The sequence below is a fragment of the Empidonax traillii genome, unplaced genomic scaffold (assembly GCF_003031625.1).
Source record: "Empidonax traillii isolate 1590-97213 ecotype Southwest subspecies unplaced genomic scaffold, ASM303162v1 scaffold367:size622293, whole genome shotgun sequence".
Classification (NCBI taxonomy): domain Eukaryota; kingdom Metazoa; phylum Chordata; class Aves; order Passeriformes; family Tyrannidae; genus Empidonax; species Empidonax traillii.
In genome coordinates this window covers 34,410-58,652 of record NW_020955560.1, presented here as the reverse complement: position 1 = coordinate 58,652, position 24,243 = coordinate 34,410, and the positions used below count along the sequence as shown (strand labels likewise).

General features: G+C 37.9%; 1 protein-coding gene across 2 annotated transcripts in view; it reads right to left on the bottom strand.

Annotated features, from left to right (window-relative positions):
* Positions 1–24,243, bottom strand: part of TRPC4 (transient receptor potential cation channel subfamily C member 4) — a 137,316-nt gene that overhangs the window by 96,951 nt on the left and 16,122 nt on the right. The gene's annotated exons all lie outside the window — the stretch shown is intronic.

The window sequence follows — 24,243 nt, the reverse complement described above, 5'->3', positions numbered from 1 at the left end:
TGAAAATATTTCCCTTTGCAGGAAACTCTTTTCTTACTCTAATTCCCTTCTATGTACAAATACATATAACAGCAAATAAGGGACTGCACCGCGAGTTATGGCACACGTCCCCTTTCAGATGCTGTGCTAAACCAACACATTGATGTCCAGTAGAAATCTCATAAACTGTCCTGAAATATTAAAGAAGGTCATGTATGTTCAAGGGATATATATGTACAATTCATTATAGCTGGTAAGCAAAGTAACACCTACTTTTCCCTGAAATTAGTTTCCTGAGAGATGAAACCGACCCTAAACTGCATAAAGAAGTTGACCTTCAAATACATATGTGCAAGCTATTAACATTATTCATCACTGTGCAGGTGTATCCTACATTCTCCATAACCCCCTTCATGCTAACATTGCACAGTTAGTGACATACTGAGTGTATGACTTTTTTTTTTTTTTTTTTTTTTTTTTTTTTTTTTTTTTTTTTTTTTTTTTTTTTTTTTTTTTTTTTTTTTTTTTTTTTTTTTTTTTTTTTTTTTTTTTTTTTTTTTTTTTTTTTTTTTTTTTTTTTTTTTTTTTTTTTTTTTTTTTTTTTTTTTTTTTTTTTTTGTTTAATTCTAGAGGATTAAGGTTATCTATAGTGGTAATAGATAGACTACCTACATTTCTGCATTGTTGTTTTCCCTTAAGGAGGGATTTCAGGTTTCATTCTGACTTCAGAGAATAGAAAGAAATTGAAATAATGCTATTTTGATACTGAACTTCTGGAAAAAATTTATTCCTGTGAGCAAGGAATAAAATAATATTACTAATATGAATGAGAAAAGTTTGGTGTAGCTACTAAAAAAAGAAAAAAAAGGAGTTTGTAAACACAATGTAGGTTTAGATACTATCTAATAGCTACAGTATTTAATATTTCATCTTCTCACTTATTAAATTGCCATATTAATATGAGATCAGGCCAATGTTTAGAATAATCAGCACATTGTTCCAAAGCATAATGTCTCTGAACTTTAATTTAAGCACCTTTTAACATAATTTTTAAGAAATAACATCAGGTTTCATCCAAGTCAATGTGGGCTCTCAGAAAATAAGATTTTACAGAATCGGAACACATCTTAAAGTATATACACATAGATTTTTGAACAGAGGAGATCAACAGCAAATAAAATGGTTTCAGCTTTCAAGTAGGTGCAAGAGAGAAGGCAGAGACCCAGGCCAAGATGAATTGTGGTAGCCAGGAAAATTTAGAGGCAGAAGATTGTCTCTGAAGTATGGAAGAGTGCACATATCAGGACATGGACATATCAAGACCTGATGAAAGAAAAAACAAGTGTCCAATATAGAAATTTAGGGAAATTGAAACAAACAAACCAAACAATCAAAAAACAAAAAAAACTCAAATGGAACTGCAAAGAAAACGGTAAAAATCTAACGACGACATCTAGAAATTCCATGCACAGGAGGTTCATTAACTAAATAAGGAAAAGGTTATTCTGGCCTGACAGTAACATCTTCCCTGAAAACAAAGCTAACAAATTTCATTACAGCAATGTGCCCTCCAGCCATTGCTTCACTACACCTCATGTGGTGTCCTCGGCCGGGATCTCTATTTGCTGCTGCTGAGCTGTGCTGCTTCACAGGACTCACATCAACCCTCAGACTGTCCACAGCCAGCTATGCTGAACACTGCTCACCGCTGAAGTGGGTTAGTGCCCTGATGTTCTGGGTACTAAAAACATCAGTGGTTTCTATTAAAGGAAATCTAAAATTACAACATTCTTTCCATTGAGAGCAAAAGCTCCAGACATGTAATAGCCCTTAACAAATAATCAGGAACTGTCAACATAATATCATCCATCATAAAAACAGTTGATACTGTTTTACCAGAGCTCTGAGGAGAAAAAGCGGACAAACAAATAAAAATAAACCCTTTTAAAATTAATGCTTGTGAATGGAAGGAAGACTTCTTTTAGGAATGATGAAAAATCAAAATATTCAAAGCTTTTTTTTTTTTTTTACAGCAGCAAAATTTCAAGACTATCAAATGTCATGGATAGCATGTTAATGCAGCATGCAATCCTCAGCTTTCTACCCTCACTGCTTGGAACAAGAGGGAAAATTAAATTGCCATTGGTACGTACTGTACTTAAGTGCTTGCTTAAATCTGGTTGTATAAGGAAATGCTGGACAAGGTTTTAATGTTGTTTAGCATAACCATTCTCATGGTAAAAACGAGCAATTTTGTTTTTCAAGGATAGAACTGTTTCTACACTAATCACATTAATTTGCTTAGATAGTGAGACAAATGGGACTAATTCAAGGGTAGTATAATTTAGACATTGCCTTTACAGAGTAGTTCCAAAGCTCATTGCACAGGGGCATGTCAGGGAGAACTTAATCAAGCTAATTGTCTCAAAACATAAGGTCAACCTCAAGGTAGAAAAACCAGCTGTTAATAAAACACTCCTCAGAAACAATTACTCAGTTTGACTGAACAAGACTCTACACTTTACAGAGAACTGTAAGAGTAAAAAATGTCCACCATTTTTAGCAGCGGCTTAGCAATTGACAGGACCAGGCCAGACAAGAAATTATAACAACATAAGAAAACGAGAAATAGGCAGTGGATAGTGCAACCAAATGTATCCATCCAAATATGATAAATAACAGAATTGAGCATTACACCCGATGGCAGGGGACCCTAAAAGCATATCTTATTTATTTCTGAAAAGCTACCAACTGTTTGGATGAGAGCTGTGTCAAAGTGCTGCATATATTTGACAATCATTTACTGGCAAGTTTTTGGCATTTTGCTTCAGGCAATCTCACATCCTTAGACTACTTCTTTTTGTAAGACAAAACTGTGGGTGGGATTCAGTTCAGGGTTAAGACACCTACGTTAAATGTCTAAATGTAGACATCGACATTTGAGATAAGTCCCCCAACTCCCTCTGTTGTCAGTGGATAACCAGGACGGGATTAGATTTTTTAAACAGAAAGACTAATGACCTTTAAGATATTCTACATACCTAAGACATTCCTGGGGACTGGCTGGATAGACTATATCCTTCTTTGTCCACAGGTAGAATCCAAGAAGGACGCCATCTCAGATATCACTAGACACATACCTTTTAGTCAACTTTATCACAGCTTTAGTCAGTAGGACTAGCAGCACCTGCAAAGTGATTCAAGTCACCTGAGATGTCAACATGCCAGTCAGCTGCATGGGCTATGTTCTCACCCAGCATACTTATTATGGGCACCTGCATGTAGACCCTGCGTGCGTCTGGAGGCAAATCCCACATGCTGAGCCCACAAGATGATACATTAGGATTTCAGAGATGAACTGGGTGAAAGTCATGACAGGCAGGAAACTGGCTGCCTCCAGGGCAGGTATCCTCTGCCAAGTTACTGAGCAGAAAGCCAAGGAGCGCACTGAGTTTAGATGTCTGCTGGAGAAGAAAGAATGCAGACAATCTGCAGCAAGGCAGCTGAAACACCAAGGGTATTACTGTCAATATGTCCCCTTTTCTGCAGTCTATAAAAAAGCCACACACTGGGGCAGAGGGATGGAAAGAGCATCTCTCTTCTCCCTGTGGTGTCAATGGATCAGCAAAGACTGAGAGTTCAAAGCTGCTGGCAACATATTGCAGTGGGTGGGAGATACCTGTGCAGCTGTACCTCGTTGCACGTGTAGAGTTTGCCATGCACTTGTTGTTACTAATATTGAAATCAAGAATGTCTCCCATTAAATCTACACCTGATAAGAAAATGAAGACATAATACATTAGCAGCCATTGTTTGGCACATATGAGGCTGTTGCCGGCGCTGCTCTACTTTTGGGGCAATTAAAGTCTTGCCTTGACACAAAGTGCTAACAGGCAACCAGGTGTTATCATCCCACAGCTTGGTACCCTGTTACTCCACATTTGAGCAAACTCAGAGCCCTTCTGGCCTGCCATCTGGTTACTTCTGATCTATGATATTTGTCTCACTACTCGCCCCACTAGAGATATATACTGCTAGGATTAAATCAAAGGTGCCAAGATTTCCCAATAATTTTCATAGATGGATGATTATCATATCACATTAGAAAGGCAAAACAGAACAGAATATAAATGATGAGCACATATGCATGTATTTCGACACCAGAAGAGAATGTTTCACAGTCCAACACACTTCACTATTCAAAATGCTTTCCAGATATTTCACTGATATTTTCCTTTGCTAAGTTTCACCCCATTACTTCTAACTATAGTCACACTGACCCAGTTTAGTAAATTTTGCTAACAGCCTGCTTACTGACAACCACTCATCCAACTTGTTTTCATCTGTGACATCTATTAACTAGAAAGATTTGGAGTGTACTGGATATATGTCTGCCTTTTGCTAGGGGACAATAGGCAAAGCTTTCTAGTGCATTCACAACTTTTTGCTGTCACATTTTCATTACGTGACAGCATAAGATTGCTTCAGTGTCATGTGTCACCTCTGAAGCAAGAGTCTTTATCCCTACCTTTGCCTTCACATTTCTTCAGTCAGACTAAACCAAGAATAGAAAGGGTAAATGAAATTAAGGCAGCATTCTTGAGAACACTGTTAGCAGCCTATCTGCAAAACTTCAGTTTGTGTCAGGTGAGAAGGTAGAAGCGAAGAACTGAATTGGCTGGTGACCAGCTCTACTTCCACAAGTCCAGTCTGATTTGATGAGACCAGATGTGTGACTGCTAAAATAGCTAATCTCTGCCACATTGCTTTTAACTGTGGAAAGCAAGGCTGACCAAGAGCAACCACCAAAGAGGAAGCAGGAGCAGGTGTACCTATGCCATGACAAGAGTTCTGCTATCTCAGCTATATTCGGAAAACCACCTGCTACCAAACAGATCTGCATGCGACAGAATTAAGGCATAAGGAAAGTACCCGTTTGCCTTTTGAAACTTGCTCTGTGCTCCTCAAAATCATGTGCAAAACTTCAGTGGGTCATGACAGTGCACTGGAGCTTCAGCATTATTTTTTCGTGCTGTCATGCCTAGAAGAATAGACACTGTAAGACTGCACCTGCCTCAGCAAATATCACAGTATAGTAGCAGCATATCTCCTTGCTGAAAGCCCTGTATTTCAGGTGATTTATCTCAGATAAGCTCTATCCTGGTCATGCAAGTTGAGTGTTAGCAGCTGGAGTGTGGTAGAAATGCTCCTGAAGTGAATGATCTGGCTTTGGATCCTGTGGAGGAATCTAGTCCACATACTCCAGACCACTCTGCAGTGCCTAAGTGTGGTAGGAGAAGGAAAAGCAGGAGGGAAAAACACTTTAAAGGGTATTTTGCTGTTATGATACTAGACTAACCTAGATGCAGCTACAATTATTCAATCTCTTGTTTTCAGATTTGAAACTTCAGTGCTGACATAAATTGCTCTGATCATTAAATGCCTAAAAAAGGTTCCCCCTTGGTTCATTGGTACTTGACAGTATTGCAGTTATTTCCATGGGTTCTGGTGCAGGTACGTGGCATGGCTTAATTTTTTTAAGAAGCACATGGTTTAATCAAGGGAAGGGTTCAGTTACGTATATGACAGCATGATCTTTAGTACATGAGTAAGATCTTATTCTCTGTGATTAATCCCTTCCAACCCAAACTGTTCTATGATTCTATTATATAAACCCCACTTCTTTGTGAAAAGACAGTCCCTCCCCCCCCGCCCCATTCCCTCTCCTTTTCCACAAATTTAGAGGAAATTGTTCTTCAAGTAAGACACTCAGACTTTCTCTTGAAAGTCAGACATCTGTTTTCCAGGAAAATGAGCTTGGATCACTCCTTTCAAACCAGGAGGACATGTTATTCTTCATGTTCACAAAATGGTTCAGTATTCAGAGTACTGGGTCAAATCTTGAATGAAGCATTCTGAGATGGCATATACACATATATGCTAATCACAATGTTGTTCTGAAGCATCATATTTTTCAGTATTCCTTCTGAATTTTGCTATTGAAAAAGAAATTCAAAACTGACTACAGTAGGGAGAAGGGACAAGAGCGTGATACCAAACACTAGTGTTTATAGCACTTTCTTGAAAGAGCCACGTTCAGTTCTGTATTCAGGACTGGTTAGAACTAAAGGCTCAGGAGCTAAAATAGAAACCTTCAGGTAGGCCTTTTACCAAGCACAATGTTAGAATTGTAACAGGACTGTAATCAGAGTATGTTCAAACTTATTACAGGGTCTACAAATTGAGACTACGAACTGAAAATTATAATGTAATTTTTGCCCTATAAACTTTTTGTTTATAATTTTCCATAGCAAAATGTTGCTCTGCCAGTGAGCAACGTTAATTTTGAACATGCATTGAAAAGAATTTGGATTTATGTTCTATATGCATTCTATAGAATAGATCAAGAAAGCAGAATACAATAATTAAAAAAAGAAAAGTCATTCTATTTTGGATGGCACTACAGACTTTAAAAATTACAGTTATTAAACTCTATCCATGATTTGTACTGACCTCAACAACAAGTCAAGAATGATTTGTCTGCAGCTACCTCTAATTTATTTTCTTTTTCCTTCTTGACTGAAAACAAACCTCTGCGGCTGTTTTTCCAATTTTGTAACTGTTATGTATAATAGACCAGTAAGGGTAGAATACTATGAAAGATTCATTGGCTTTTTAAATCTTCTTCGGAAATTCTGTAAGTCAGCCTTGATAGTGAAATATTGCTTCAGATGGTAGGACAAGAAAAACCATTTTATCCTTAAAAATATATCTGGAAAAGTCTCCTATAATTGAGGGATTTCCAATTGCTTATGTTCATTTGCAAGTTTGAACCACCCCTGCCATCTAGGAAATTGTGGAGAGTTTCTGAATTAATTACCATGTGGCTTTTTATAAAGCAAATCTGCTTAACTGTTACCACTATGCTGAGTGTGAATAAAGATGCTTTGTATATTCTTTTTCTTAAGATCATGTTCTCCACACACCAACTTCAAATGTCTAAATAGAGCTACACTGTATTATGATACTATTTCTGATTATTACTAAAAAAAAAATGTAAAAAAAAGCTCTTCACATGAGAAAGAGCTTTGTTCTTCTTAAATGGTAGTATTGGGATCATTTGGATCAAATACATCTTTATCACAGATATTTCCTCTGAAAAGACATTCATATGGCTTGAGTGTGTACTTGTGTACTTTGGAATATGTAGGTGGAGAATGGAGACAGAAATGTCAAGCCATCTGATAGCTTGTCAGGTAAACAGGATCTGAGATATTTCCTGCTTCTTAAACAACCTATAAAGTGGATCCAGTTAAGACTTTTTTTCAATAGCTGGACTTTTGCAGAATAACAAAACTCCAAGGACTATTTCATCAAATTTGCAGTATAGACTTAATGGGAAAAGGCTGCATCAAGTTAATACACTACAAATAATTACCACTCCTATAACACCATCACTCTCCATCTCAAACAAATCAGTTGCCAACTGAAAAGTTCTAAGCTTTTGTCAGCCAACTGGTAAATAGTTCTAACTCCTCCATCCCAAGTTTATAAATCAGGAAAAAATGTAGCTAAAATAAGGTGTTCTGAATTACAACTTATCACCATGGTATAGCCAACAAATAAAACATACCTCATTCCTTATAGAAGTAATTATATTAAACCTCATTACCTAGAATCTAACACTCAAAACACAAAGCAACCATGGTGGTTACTGTATAAGTTAGTTTGGAATGTAATAGAAGATGTATGAAAAAGGAAACAGAACTACAAATGACCTTATCACATGAATATGCCAGAAACATATGTGGAAAAAATAACTGATTTTTTTTTCCTGTACTTTTCAAGCTCCTTGGCCATTAATTCACACTGTCAGTGCACCCAGGGCTGCGCAGTTTAAGAGCATAACAAACTATTTCAACCTGAGTGAGAGGACACAGGTAAAGAAAATAATGTAATCATGAAAAGATGACAATGCAATGAATATCAATAATTTTTAAAGTGAACTGCATGAGGAACATACTGGAGTGATTAATGCCTGTTTCCAGTAGCTTCTCAAGACACAGAACACACAAGTGGGAAAGCTTCCCCATATCCCAATACTATGTCTTCACTCTCACCAAGACAAACAGGCAGTTTCATCTTTTCCCACGACAGTGAGATCATCATTTCTAACTGGCATGTAAACTGTTGTGGAGGAATTCCTCCCACCTGTTTAGTTTTCTAAATTTAGTTGTCTACAGTAGTCTTAAATTTAGTTGATAAGTAAGGGGAGTCCTTCTTTACAGTCAGTATAGTTAAACAGGCTGCTACAGATTCCTCATACATATCTTAGGTACTTCCTTTAGGATTAGATTGATTCCTCCTGGAGACCTTGTGGGCTACAAGGGAGCCTGATGCTGATTTGTTTAGATTTAGGCATGCCTAAATGAACTAGAAAGACTTTTAGTATGTCATCCAGAAAATGGATTTAGCCTACAAATCCTTTCCATGTGGGACACATGAGTTATGAAAGGCAGCAGGAGAAGGTTTAATCATGTATTAAACTGTGTTTGGATAGATAGTAATTTAGATCTGTAGTATACATATTTATAGACCTAGAGTTGTTTTGCATAGTGGAATTAATATTAACCTTTATAAAAACTTCAACAATTATATTTGTAAAACAAAAAGTGTGATATGCCTAGTTTTAACACTTGATCAAATATTTGTAACTTAAACCTTAATTAAAATAGGTCTCAGTTTAATTCATCTTTCCAAATAGTTACTCGGAAGCTTGACATTTTTGTGAGACTGTAAGATAGGATCTCTAAGGAAACTTTCTTTTTATTTTCATATATTATATAATGAATTTATATTAACAACTTAGACTGAAAATCCAGTAGCCATTTACATACTTGCTATATAAAAGGAATTAAGACCTTCTGGAAAACATATTTTTCCTCTTTCTTGTTAGGTGAACACAACGTCCCTGGTACATCATGTAACTTAAAATTACAGCATCACCACATGACAATGCCAGGCACACCAGAGAACTCAGATCTAAAATGGTATAATTCTCAGATTTTAAATCTTTCATTCATGCCACCGTGTGAAGGTCAGATGTTGATGTTTTCAATTGGTTAAGGACCATGGAATGTTTTGCTTCTCAGCTTAGAATATACTTCCCAAGCAGCCGCAGGGTTTGTTCCTGGGCCTAAATCAAGACTCAAAACATTCCATGACCCTTTGCCTCATAAACTGAAACATCAGTGTCCGCCCCACATACCACCTCTCCAGAAAGAGGGCACATGGGATGAAACATCATCACAAGCATTCTTACATGTTATTTAGGAAGAGCCACCTTCAAGGCACGACAGGAGTTGTAAATAATTAACTGGATTTAAAACCCCATACATTTATTAAAAGGGTTTTCAGCTTGTAAAGCTTTGAAAAAGAAAATTTCAAGAGATGCCAGGTTCTGCAAATTTTGATTTTAATTCTGCAAATAATTTGGCCCTAAGAGCAGCCAGAAAGCAGGATTCTCCAGACTTTCTGCTGCAATGGAGTGTGCACTACAGCTTTTAAAACATGGTGGTGGTAAACTTTAATTTGCTACCTTCAATTTCACATTCTTTCATAGAGTTTCTCCAGGACACTTATCTTACTGGAGACAGAACAAGTAAGTTGTTACCAGAAACAAATGTTTTAATAGCATTTCTACCACCATTTCCTATTTTTAACAATTATATTTATCATTAGGCTTTGTACTTCAGATCATTGCTTATGTTCAGAACTATTTCTTTTCTATTTTTGGATCTGATCCTTCAGTACTAAACATTTCATTCCCACACAACAGCCTTAAAGAGACAGTAAGACCACATAGGAAACCACAAAAATAAATGTTTGGAAACAACTAACCTTGCAGCATGTACACAAAGCATAGCTGCCATGTAACAGAACCTCAACACCTCTAATATATCACAGTTTCTTTCTTGTAGTTCCAAAAAAAGATCACGGTCACCCAGATGACATGTGCACCCTGACAATAAGCTGTGAAAATAGTTGCTTATTACTTAATCTACTGCGTATTTCCTGTTTGGTTCTAAGCATAGAAAGCTCTTCCACAGCTACCCTTCAGACAGCCACTTAGTTGAGAGAAGCATTACCTCTATTAAATCAGGAGGCAAAAACACCATTGATTTTATAATGAAATTCTACTGAACAGCTAGTTTAAATTACAATATACTCAGTAATGGACTGAGATCACTGATCAATGATCAGGATGGTTACAAACTAAGAGAAACAAAATGTGTTCATGCAGAAAGCTGTATCTAATTCAGGTCTGCAAAGGGTCCTGCAGAGAGGAGGGAATCATGTGATCCAGTAAAATGGCTTGGGAAGTTCACAGGCCAGCACCCAAGAAAACCAGCTGCAGAAAGCTGGCAGAAAAAGCGTGCAATCCACTGCAGACTGGAGAAAGTGTGGAAAAAGAAAACCTTCACTATCAGGAAGGAAGAAGACAATGGTTTAAGAGGAAAGCACCAGAGCCACCACAAATTTCTTTCTGCAGAAGACTGTACCCTAGATACAAATATGCTTCATGAAGACTGGGATGTGGGATAAGTCTCAGGTTTCAGGGGACTCTTCATGCAAAATAATTCCAGTACTTCCCCGATGACATAATCTATGCCAACAAAAGCACTTGCCCATTGCCATAGCATTATTACAAGTATACTGTGTTTTTTGGTGATTATGGCCTTTCTCATCCAGCTAAATGACATAAGTATGAGAGGAAAATATTTGAAAAGACATCTCTCCAAAGTTAAGCAAGGAGTCTCTGGAATGAATGAAGGCTTCTAATGAATTAAATATTTCCTTCCCTCTCTCTGGATCATGTCAAAATTCCTTATTTCTCATCTTTAATAAAGATTGTATTTAAGAAACTGGTTTGAGATTTTTGTGGGTCTTTTTTAATGAATCAGTGACATTTACTCACTGAGTGAATACAGTGTGTCGTCTCCAAATGAACATTACTGAGGGCAGTGCTAAAATTAAGCCCTTAAACCAAAAACAGTGACTGTTACTTATTTACTAAATGTAATAGGACACAAAGCTAAAATGATTACTAAATTGATTACTGAGTGATAAATTACTTTGCAAGTAGTTAAAATACATTAACACAGAACAGCAAACGTGATACAATTACATACAGTTCCAATTGTGGGTCTTTGTTGCAATTCCTACATTTAAAATAAAATAGTTCAATTGTTGACTTGAATTCATGCTCATAAACTTTTGTCTTAAAACATCAACCGATGTTTTTTCTTTACTAAGTATCTTCTAAATAAGGTGTGAAAGACATTGATTCAAGAAGTGCCCTGAAAGGGGAACACAGCTGAATTAAACTGAGCACCTTTCTTTTCAGCTTGATTTTTTCTCAGGTCAGACCTGGGAAAAAAAAAAATCTTTATTTTCTAAAGTCCCATCAGAATTTTCCAAAATAAGTAATACATATAGGTAAGATTATTTTAGTAACTTCTAGAACCATCTTTTACAGTATTTCTTTCTAGAGAACAATAAGAGTCCATTTTTTTTATTTGCTGGTTTGAGGTTTTTTCTATTTAAGCCTGTGTGTTAAGCAAATGTAGAAGAGATTATACCACTCACAAATTTTCTCAAAACAAACATTTTTTAAAATGCCCTTTTGAGGTTTATTTATTCTTCTGGTTTGATCAAATTCAGTTTGAGATCAGTGGCTTTACTGATAATCAGGTGAATTATTGCATCACCTTCCACTGCCATGAGCATGAAAATACTTCTATTTGCAAAAACAGTTTATGCCAAGAACTTTTTGAGACAGAAATTATTTTCTACTTATATGAAGTTCAATTTATATAATTTTCATTCTATACAAAACATACAAATTTCATTTTTTTTCCCACACACAACTAAGAGTATGAACTACCAGTAGCAGGTAAAAGTAATTTACATGAGAATTTATTTTGTTAAAGGACTGCTGTAGTTCTTACATACTACCTCTACTTCAACACAAGAGCAAGAGAGGTTGGGAAAGTTATTGGAAGAACAATAACTTGAAAGCCAGAGGGTGTGGAAGTATCTAATTAAAGTTGGACTAATAATCTCTGCTTTTCTTATTTCCTTTGTATGAAAGAAAAGAAACCCAGCAATTATAATCTAAAATAAATTACACTCCCTGTAGCCTTTCTGGATGGAAACTGTGTGTGCTGTGCTGATACACATGAAAACACAACCTACTCCTGTTCTTTGGACATGCTCAGAAGCTGTGCTGGTAGGTTTAGGGTGGATTCAGTCCTTCATAATGGTCAGAAAGCACCTACTGCCCCTGTGTTGGTTGGTGTGAATGCCAGCACACGGCTGTACAGCTCTTTCACAATGACTGTACCACTGCCTGTGTAGTTTATGTATATTGCACAAGAACAGAGTATGGACGCACATCTTCCTCTCTCCTCTGTATTTTGCTCAGAGCTATGTTTGCTGCTGGCTTTATCTGCTGTCATTGAATTAAACCTGAGCTCCAGCTTGTGATGTGAATACGTAGTTCCTTATGGTGTGGTGCAGGAACCAGCTGAGCTTGACTCAGAAATGGTGGAAATAAAGGCCGATTATCAACACAATTCCAGCTTGTGGAGGACCATAACTGAGACAACACGTTGTCAAATCTGCCAAGAAAAATAAACTTTTTTCTTGGTATTTTTATCCCTCCTTTTCCTGCTTGGGTTATGAAGATGGTGAAGGGCCTTGAGGGGAAGCCATATGAGGGGCTGCTAAGGTCACTTTGTTCAGCTTGGAGAAAAGGAGACTGAGGGGAGACCTCACTGCAATCTACAAATTCCTCACAAGGGGAAGCAGAGGGGCAGCCACCAATCTCTTCTCTCTGGACCCAAGGGAACAGCATGGGGCTCTGCAAGGTGAAGTTTAGGTTAGATACTAGGAAGTCTCTTCACCCGGAGGGTACTTGGGCACTGGAACAGGCTTCCTAGGGAAGTGGCCACACACCAAGCCTGACAGAGTTCAGGAAGTGTTTGGACAATGTTCCTCAGGTACATGGTGTGATTCTTGGGGCTGTCCTGTGCAAGGCCAGGAGTTAGACTTTGATGATCCTTGTGGGTCAGAATATTCTGTGATTCTTCATATCATTTCAAAGTTAAATTTTCATTAGATAATTTGTTCTTACATTTCCCAGTGTAGCTATTTGTTCTACCTTGGTGTAGCTCCAAGCAGGGAATATTGCTGCAGACAGAGCTTCAGGAACCATTTAATTTAACCTCTCTCAGAGAACAGAGAAGGTATAACAGTTAAATTGTACTAGCTAATAATCTCTGCTATCTTCCCCAGTACAGAAAACAACCCAAGGAAATGTTCAGGAAAATAAATTTAATGTGAACAGACCGCTGCCTGTGTACTTACTTTCTCTCCTCCTCTCCTCTCTTTGTACAGAAAACCTTCAACTTGGAGGCAGAGAGCCCTGGGCTCTTAGAAACATGCAAATTTAGAGCAATCTGAATTCAGTTTGTCCCTCACTTCTCTGTTCATCTTTTCTATTACTTATCACAAAGTAATTTTGCAGGAAAATTTAGCAACACGGAAAGACTGTGCCAGAGGTGGCAGCTTCGCCCCAGCTGCCCAGAAAGCAAGTCTGAAATGCACAATACTTGTAATAGCTGGTTAGTCTGAGTGCATTATTTGGGTCTGCTCTTCTCTGCAGACTTCCATTCTTAACATGCTTTATGTCAATAATTCATAACTCAAATTACATTAAAAATTTGTCAGCATATGAACAGTCCAAACAGCTAATGAATGTGCAAATCAACTCTTACTAGATAAAGAGTATTACAAAATGTGCAGCCAAAAAAACAGGATGAAATTTGTATGCTGAAATATTGACAAAGTCTTTTAGTTTGGGTTCATGAATAAATGACAGACCGAGACTTTGCAGAGGATCAACATGCCATTTTACAGCAGATTTCAAAGCTTCAAAATTGAGCTTTGTTCCAAAGGGGACTATTTCAGTATTACTCAAGACAATAAAATGCTGGGAGATGGAAGTGTGACAAGAGACTACGTTGATAACTCAAAAGTAAAAAAAAAAAAAAAATTTACAATTCTGGCATTATTAGTGCATTTAAATAATTTTAAAAATTAAAAAAAAAAATCAAAAATTTTTGAAATGTTGTTCCAAATATATCTAAATTGATTATTTCAATGTTCTGAAATAATAATCTCCCCCTGCAGCTTTCATCCAAAATAAAATTCTGGTATCAATTATTCTGCTAAATAATTCTGCTAATAATTCTGCTAAATGCAATTTTAATTTGTATTATTTTTACTGTCTCAGTTTTACTGACTTTGGTTTACACTGAATGACAATTCATGAATCTCATTAGCAGAATGGATTATGTTAATTTCTTTCTATTTCAGAATTTAGATGCAGTGATGTAAATTTTTTTAATTCTTTGTTTTTTAAGTATACAATACCAAATCTGTGGACACAGAGCAAACTGTTCTGTGTGTACTACTGAAGGTGCTCCTACTATATAAAAAATCTGCAGTCCTATTGGGATATTTATTATATTTATATTTGAATACTTATATATTTTTATATATGCTATGAAAAATGATGGCTTTTCTGTAATGATTACATATTTAAAGACAAAAATCAATTATAATTATGTTGTAAAAGACTGAAATAGAGACACTAAACAGACCTTTGGATCAAAATGGAAGGTTACAAATATAGCGTATGTAACATTTCATGTGATTTCATTAAAAGCACTCACATAGTGTTTAAGTCCAATAGATGACAAATTATATTAAAAGAAATTTCTATCCCTCATATATTTTCCCACTAGTTCTTTTAAGGATGAACTTCATATTTGTTTGATGAAGTCAGAGAAATGCCACACATTTCTTTATATAAAATATGCAAATAGCAGCTATGAAAGATTCAGGTGATCTGCATAAAGCACCCTCAGGCAAAGTTAATTACACCTTAATGGAACCAGGAATTTAAAAAAAAAAGTCCCATGTGCCCATGTTTAACTGCCTGAAATAAACCAAGAGGTGAACCATCCAATACTGATTCATTTCCTCAGTAGCTGTTTCGCTCACGTGAAAGACTCTCATACTGAAGACAGAATTAGCAAGAACCCAGGATACACTGCAAAAGGCACTGCGGCAGCATCACTAAAGGATCTCCATAGCACAAAAATGTTGGTTCAGGCCTTATTTAGGAGTTTACTGATTCTTACTGTGCCTTAACGATGCAGGTCTGCCACCATCCTTGCTGCTTGTGAACATCTGCCAACCACCTTGTGAACATCTGCCAACCACCTTGTGTTGCAAATTGCAAAATGCTTTCACAGCTGATGTTCCACCCTGTTACGGGCAGCGAGAGCCTCCGACCTGTTGAGGCCAGAGGGGAGGATGCCTTAGTGCTTAGAGAGAATTTAGCTGCTGTTGAACTGTCCACTCACACATGTTGAGAAGTTTGAGTGAAGCCTTCTCCTGAGTCCTAGGCTCCAGGCACAGAGGCAAGGACAGAGCTGAGGACCACATTGCCCACCTTTGGCCAGAGAGAGCTAGTGTCACACTGCATTTCTGCCTGCCCAGCAGATCTATGCAGAGGAACTGCATGGTCTGTTCAGCCTGGAGGAGACTGAGGGGAGTCTATTCCCTTGTGAGGGGAAGTGGAGGGCCAGGCATTGATCTCTTCTCTGTGGTGACCAGTGACAGGACCTGAGGGAATGGCCTGAAGTTCTGTCAGGGTATCTTTAGGTTATAAATTAGAAAAGGGTACTTCGCCCAGAGAGTGGTTGGGTACTGGAACAGGCTCCCCAGGGAAGTGGTCACAGCATCAAGCCTGATAGAGTTAAAGAAGAGTTTGGTGGGCCCATGGTGTTACTCTTGGGGATGGTCCTGTGCAGGGCTAAGGGTTGGACTTGATGATCCTTGCGGGTCCTCCAACTCAGCGTATTCTTTGATTCTGTGACTTGTCCTCCCTGGGTATCTTGACCTCTACAATACATCTGAGGCCTTGATATTTCTTGGTGTTTTGTTTCTTGTCTACAGAGGTGGGTAAAACAATATGCTTCAACTGTATTGAACCTAATACTGAGGTAAGACAGCCATAAAATTTATATATTCTTTTTATTTTCTCCATACTTCCTTTTGGCCAAAGAGATGCAACCAGCCTGACTGGTACAGGTCTTTAGAACAGCACTGCATGGCATAGCATAGCGTAGCGTAGCGTAGCGTAGCGTAGCATAGAATAGAATAGAATAGAATAGAATAGAATAGAATAGGTGTGTTTCAATTGGAAGGCACCTGCAACAATCATCTAGTCCAACTATCTGACTACTCCAGGGCTGACCAAAAGTTAAAGCATGTTATTAAGGGCATTTTCCAAATGCTTCTAAACACTCCTCACCAGTAGCCCTGCACACCCTGCTGCTCCACAATCAACTTCTCCTCCCCAGGAGAGGAGTGTTCAGGTGCCACTTGCCCCATATTAAATTACTAATAAGTTTTCATACCCACAAATTGGCAAGCAGCTTGAGCTGAGGATAACATTTTCACACAGTATTTACTGACAGCCTGAGTGTGACGATTACTTTTGTTTGTGAATTTGGTTTGTTACCTCAGTTGTACTTTGGTTTTCATTGCCTGAAGGAGACATGAGGCTGCATGATGAAGCAAGTTGCAAAATCAGCTACATGAAAGTGGGAATAATAAAAGGTCTCAGCTAATTCAAAAGTCTTTTCACAGGGAACAGGTCAGCATAAGTTTCCTCTCACAGTAATTGTGAAGAATGTAACAGTTAAACAATATTTGATTGTAAAAGTTAATTAGGAATTACACAGTTCTGTATTACATATTGAAGATTAATCACAAAGAAAAGCAAATCAAGAAATACTGAATAAAAATTGCTACTTTTTCCCTTATTTGCTCAACACTGCAGCTCAAATAAAGGTAAGACTGTAATATTTTGGAACTCACTATAAACTTATCGGAACACTTTGCTTTAATTGATATCAGAAGTGACAGATCACTTCAGACACTGAAGTGACATCACAGTGACCACTTTAATGTATAGTCCTTGCAAGACATACATTTGGGGAGATTCTACACTCTGCTGTTATTACTCAAGAAAACATGATAAAGAAGGAATTATAGTATTTTTTTTCTAGCAGGTACAATTCTGGACTTCACAGTCCCTATGAGAAATCTTACTTCTAAAACCATTTCAAATAGAAATGAGAAAATGTGCCTATTTTCAGGTCTGCCTTCAAGTGTATGGCAGCTTGTTTCTGCTACAGCAGTGTCAGTGGGATCTCCACCCTCTAACCTGAGGAGTATGGTGCTGATAGCCATACTGTCAGCTCATTGTTGTATTCTCCATGTCCATAAGCCAGCAAACCTCAGATGACATTGTTCCTCGAATAAGAGATTACCTCTCTTTAACAAAGTCTGAGGCTGAATTTAAATGTATTGATTTGCACAGTGGCAATAAGGCAGCTGATGGCTCAGGGAGGTGAAGTCCTGTCTTTAATGTCTTAGTCCAAGTGTGAAAGAGAAGACTAGCTTTTATTTGACTGAAAGTATTGGCTGCCATTCTGATGAAGAGTCACTAATGGATTTTCTGTGTGGAGAAGGGGAAGACAAGGAGTATTGGCAAAGTCATGGAGCTTCCCATCAACAGTACTCTCTGAGCCCCATGCTTCTTGTTGTACCATGAAAGAGGCCATGTCCTCTTCTCTTCCTCCCTCACCCCTCTGGAATCTCACAAATCACATCTCTTTCCCTCCTGAAGCCTACAAAATATTGTTGAGGCTATTTTGCTGTATTTAGTTGCATTTAAGATACCTTTGGGCATGCAGCGATGAGGAAAACAACATTTTAGTAGCAGCAACAGCAAAGGAAAATAGCTATTACCTGAGAACATCTGTTTCTCCAATTGCAAAGAAGACTAGATTACATTCTATTACAAGGACTGCATCAGCCACGCTAGATGAAATTTGCCAAATGTATCATCATCTTAAAAGAGGCAGCAACTTGACTGCTACCACTAAACAAGGTGACACAGTCCAGACAGGACTAAAGCAGCTTCAGATAGGAGAACATAAGAGCAGAATTCTCCAGATCTACCAGTTTATGGAAGAATTTAAACTTGCGTATTTAAGATCGGTACTTAGAATGAAAGTCTGCCCCTCTACTATTTTAGACAGAACATGATTTTATGAATTTTCATTATATCTGTGGTGACTTGTCAGAATAAACTTGGGAACCATCCCGCTATGAGAGCCCCGGCCTGGCTCATAGGGGACACACTAACTGTGATGGATGGGGAAAACCATTGTTCATGACTGTGCACGCCACAGAGGAGCACGTGTTTGGGAGATTCTGTTATTGTGGGACACCAATCATGATGGATATTTTTTTTTTTTTCCTGATAAAGGAACATGGATGATTATCAGCTCAGATGGTAAAAGCTTTTACTCACCATACTCAGTCAGGGTCCCATGTCCTTAAGTTCCCATAATCGTTGCCCACGACAATTTAGAAAACACTCACAGCACCGCCCAAAGACAAACTTTGCCAAAGATCTGTAGTGAAGGAGCTGGGTTTCAGACAGCTGGATTGTGATGCAGGGAACCGGTGAAAGACTGAACAAGTCAAGAAAAGCTCTCCAAGCATGGACTTCCCTAAGACTCCTCAAAAATAACTGTGCTGCTATGCCAACAGCATTTAATCCTATTTTAGCTAGAATTTTATCCATAAAAGCCAAATGGAACCCTAAGAGATTATCCTAGCAAATGAGAGGGGTGGCCACTTGTTCAGATGCTAAGATCACTGACTGGAGAAAGCAACAAAAGGAAGCCCCCTCCTAACTGGGAAACATTCCTTCCTCCACCTCTGTCAAAAGGAAAAAAAGAAAAAAAAAAAAAGGTTCTTTTTCAGGTCAGTAAGTCTAATTGTTGCTTGAGTGTTTCCATGTTTCCTGTTTTATCTAAACTATGTCTATGAAAGTGAAGAACAGGTTTTGAATGGGAACACGGCACAAAGAACCAGAGCCTTCTACTGCCTGTATCTAAAGTATGGATGGCACACGTCTCAGTTGCCTTCCTGAGATTTACACACAAGGAGGAGATCTTTGGCCTGAGTGAGTTACCTCAGTGAGATCTTGTGGGGCAGTGTGTTAGCACTGAGACCTTGGAGAGAAGGGCCAAGGGACACTGGAGCTGAAGCACTGCTAAGGAAATGGACTCTCTGCAGAAAACAAACACTCTTATTTTGTTTTTCTCTACCATTTCTTCATTTACTCACACATGGCTACTATGAGTAGGGTGAATGTTTTTTTTTCCTAAAATGACACCTCTGATGAATTAAATTTAGAGGTGGGAGATGAATATGACTATAAATAGTAAATGTGTTTTCATAAAAACAGTCCTATAAACAGAGCTAGAAGAATACTAACCTTGATTCAGAAAGCACTTACTTAAATCTCAGTAGGGTTTGATGGTACTCTGAAGGCTCTGCTGTACAAAGCCATTACAAGTGATGTTGTGAACGCACAGGCATATAAAAGATTAAATGTATTCGGCTTATGAAAGCCGTCTCATCTTTTCTTGAGTTGTACTACTTTACATGAAGCAAACCTCTAAGGAGACCATTCTTTCAGGTCATTTTGTTGGCTACATTTACTTACAAGTTTTCTGTTTTACATCACTCCCTGTCCACCGTATCCTGAAAAGCAAAAATCCAAGACAGAAACTACACAAAGATCTGGGTTAGACTGAGTAATACATTCTAGAATATAACTACAAAATTATGTATAGGATTTCAAGAAATGTGTCACATTTTCAGATCCTTGAATGCCAAGTGATATAAAGTATTCAGACGAGAATTTCTTCCTGCACATGTGGAGATTTCTTATTTTTGTAGAACCACCATATAAAATAAACTTTTAATATAAATGAAAAGCTAGTTTCATTCGAAATGCAAGCAATGAGGGCAATTAAAAGGAAATAAATGTGTAATCAGTGAATCCAACTTCGGCCTCTCTAAAAATTTTTTTGTGGAATTGTTGAACTTACAGATCCCGTTGAAACATTTAAATTTTTTTCCTCCTCCTTAAGACATTCATCATGAACTGCTAAAAGTAAAGGAGCATCTGAGTTAACTGTGTACATAAGTTAACTCCTAAGCACCTATTTAGGAATGACAAATATGTTTTTTTCCAGGAGAATGGCTCATACCCCCTTCACTTCCATTAAAAGGTCTGAAAAGCCATAGATATTGCAAAACTGAGTAAGAGAACTCATGCAAGCAGCTCCATATTGCAGAACTATATATACACTCATATATAGTCACAGTTGTTCTCGTGTCAAGGAGAAGTCTGATCGTGCTTATATAATATGCTTAGGAGAGACTCTTAGGAAGGGAAACAAAAGATTTCAGAATAGCTGTACTTCTGTTCAGTTACCTGGTGAGAAAAGCATCGGGCTAGAATTCAAGATACCATTGGGTGAGCTTGGGTGAGTCATGTTGCCCAGTGACTCACAGAATCAGGATTGTGAAACTGATTTTACCTGGGTCAAGAGCTGAATACAGAAGAGATACTCTTACTCTCATTCCTGCTGGGGGAAAAATGCCCAGTACTGTTGTTGCTGAACTTAAGGAAGAAACTGAAGACTGACCTAATTTAAGACTTAAAAGGAAGTCAATATTCACAAGTTAGAATGCATTTAGGATGAAGCCATTGGACGTATTTGCACATGCATCCAAAATGTACATAGACATACTGGTCTGGATCAAAAACACTGGTGTTACTATAAAAAAACCCAAACAAACAAAACAAACAAAACCCAAAAAGAGCTCTATAAATCATATCTATTGATAGTTATCAAAATTTGAAGCCTCTGTTCAATTAAGAATGTTTGTGCTCATATGAGTCCACCTACTGTGACTGAGAAAAAATGAGAGGGGTGGCCACTTTATAAGACAGTATTTTGTTCTTCAGTGACTAAACTGTTGAGAGACTGCATATATGTACTATATGATCTGGTATTTGTACCTGCCTTGCAATTTTGAGATAATCCTGGGCTGAATCAAGAGGCATGACCAGCAGGACAAAGGAGGTGATTCTGCCCTTCCACTTTGCTGTTACGAGCCCCCACCTGGAATGCTGCATCCGGCTCTTGTATCCTCAGCACAGGAAAGACGTGGACCTGCTAGAGCAGGTCCAGAGGAGGGCCACCAAGATGATCAGAGGGATGGAGCACCTCTCCTATGAAAACAGACTGAGAGAGGTGGGGTTGTTCAGAGGAGGCGGCTTCAGGACGACCTCATTGTAACCTTACAGTGCTTGAAGGGGGCTTATAATAAGGAGGGAGAGTGATTTTTCACATGGGCAGATAGTGATTGGACAGGAGGTAGGGGCTTTAAACTGAAGGAGGGTAGATTAAGGTTAGACATTAGGACGAAAATATTCACTGTGAGTGTGGTGAGGCACTGGAACAGGTTGTATAGAGAAGTTGTGGATGCTTCATTCCTGTGAGTATTCAAGGCCAGGCTGAAAATGGCTTTGAGTAACCAGGTGTAGTGGAAGGTGTCCCTGCCCACAGCAGAAGGACTGGAACTCTATGATCTTTTTGTCCCTTCCAACCCAAAGCATTCAATTATTCTACCATTATATGAATTAAACAAAAAAGTTTTAAAAATTTATATGGTTACTTCATTTTTGCTTTGCTCAGTACATAGAGATTTTCAAAATTACAGAACAGATACTCATCTTATGAAATGTTTGAAACAATTTTGAATATTAAGTTAAATTGATCAGAAATAAACAGTTAATGCTGGTTTTCTATAAAAACTGTTAATGAAAGGAAGCTCTACACAAAATTAATCTCTTCTCCCAAACTATTTAGACGGTATCCATTTCACAAGCCACCACTTTCCATAGGCAGTTTTTTAGGAAAAAAATTTCAGTGAAAAAAATTTGATTTTTTTTAGGAAGAAGTTGGAGGTGTGCTCAGGTTCTTAGTATCACCTGTGTGAACAATATACATGTGATTATTTTCAAATAAGCCTGTATATATTTTTAAACTTTTTCTAATTGCAAGCAATTTTTTTTCTGGGTATTTAAGTAAGATTGGGGCTGAAAGATCTAGAAATTCTGTCCCTTAAAAGTAATTGTTTATTGCTAGATTTTTTAGTGATAAACAAACAGCAAGACAGTACCATTTCTAAAAGATGGCTTCTTGGTTATATATGACAACTATTTTGCAATTTTAAGTGTTCTTTCTTAAAAAAAAAAAAAAAAAGGTGAAATAGTATTTATTGTCCATAAATGGCAAAAGTAACACCACCTATATACTACAGTGTTTATTATGCAGTTCCCTGCTATAATTCTGGTACAGTCTCTGTCTTGTAAGTAACTGTTGGGAATATTTTTTATATATATTGTCTTTCAGTTCTTAACTTTTCCTACCACATACTAAAAATACTATGAAAAATCCAAATTACAGACTCATAGAATCATTAAGGATGGAAAAGACCTCTAAGATCATTGAGTTCAAGCATTAACTCAGCATGGGTTCTGACTCTTCTTTTTGGTATTTTTTCTTGTTACAGTCAGCTAAGTGAAATGTACAGTCCAACCAAGTTCATCTGCCAATTTTATGTCCCTTTATAAAGTACAGTAATTTTTTTTCCATGGCCGTAGTTATTATCGACACCTTGCAAATGCATAATCTGATGATGAGAATGAGAAATAGCCTCATTTCCTGTAACATAAGCAGTCCATTTCAGGAAGGATGACTTACTCCATGTTCTTCTACTGCTATGACTCCTGCTGTTTTGTCCTGCCCTCTTCTTCCCTTTTCCCTTTTAGTCATAGCATTAACATTTATGATGAGTATAAACAGACCATATTTGGCAATAGCAAGATCTAGATGCCTTGCTTGGAAATATATCTCCAGTGTCTGTCTTTGCGGTTTGTTCCTTCATTAGATACGCTTCTAGCAGTGCTGATGGAGCAGAGAGGTCTGTCTTGTCTGGCTCATAGGAATTCTTTCTTCCCCTGTTTCTCTGTGACTCATTCTTGATTCTCATAAACAAGATAATAATTTCTGTTGATAATTACCTCCAAAATGTATGTGTAAATACTTTTGCATCCCTAGCAGCCTTAAAATGAAATGATAGTTACTTTTAATTTTACACCAATGAATAATTAAAATTTTGGATGTCTATTTCTTTATTCATGTTCGTAAAATTAGATAAGATGTAACCAATCACTGTCTAATCCCTTTTTTATAATGTGCTTTTGTTAATAATAACAGTGCCATTAGAAAGTGTGTTTCTTCAGGATAAACAACATCTGCTTTGGACCACTGCAGGTAAGTACAATGACTTCAAGAAGAAAAGGAAGAAACTTGTTAATGAGAAGTGAGACCCCTTAGTTGCTGAGACATTAAGACGTAATGTGAGGAGTGTGCTTTTTGAACTAGTATAATGAGTTTAGAGGAGCTAAGTCTTGATCTGTTGGGTTTGCATGGCAAGGTTTTCATGGGGGCGAGGGTGGCCATCAGGAGTGACTTCTGTGAGAAGATACCAGAAGCTTTCCCCATTTCCAGTACAGCCAATGCCAACCAGTCCCAAGGTGGACCCCTGTTGGCCAAGGCCCAGCCCATCATCAACAGTGATAGCGCTTCCATGAGAACATAATGAAGAAGGGGAAGAATTGCTGCATCACAGCAGCTGGAGAGAGGAGTCAGAAAACATGACAGAAACATCCCTGCAGACACCTCCAGTGAAGAAGGAGGGGGGAGGTGCTTCAGGTGCCAGAGCAAAGATTCCCTTGCAGCCTTTGGCCTGGGCCAGATGATAACAGACACAGTGACTTCAAGCCCAGAACTCTGGAGGAACTCCAAGGACTGTATGTGCTGCGAAGAAGATGAAGATGAAAACGAAGAGGTCCCAAATGCCCCCCAGATCCAATTCCTGAAGGGGCCAGAATGGGGCAGAACTGGGGGTGGACAAATTGGGATTGGAAGGACCACATTATAAAACCATGAACCCTCAGAACCACTGTAAGAGGGTGTGCATGCGGTATGTATTCCTCTAGACCTAGGGACTCTGAAGGATCTGCTCTCTTCATCATCTCCTACACTAAATTGGCCTGCAGTCTTTTTCTCTGCGGTCTTTTAGGCAATGATGGTGAAGAAGATAGTCCCCCTGCAA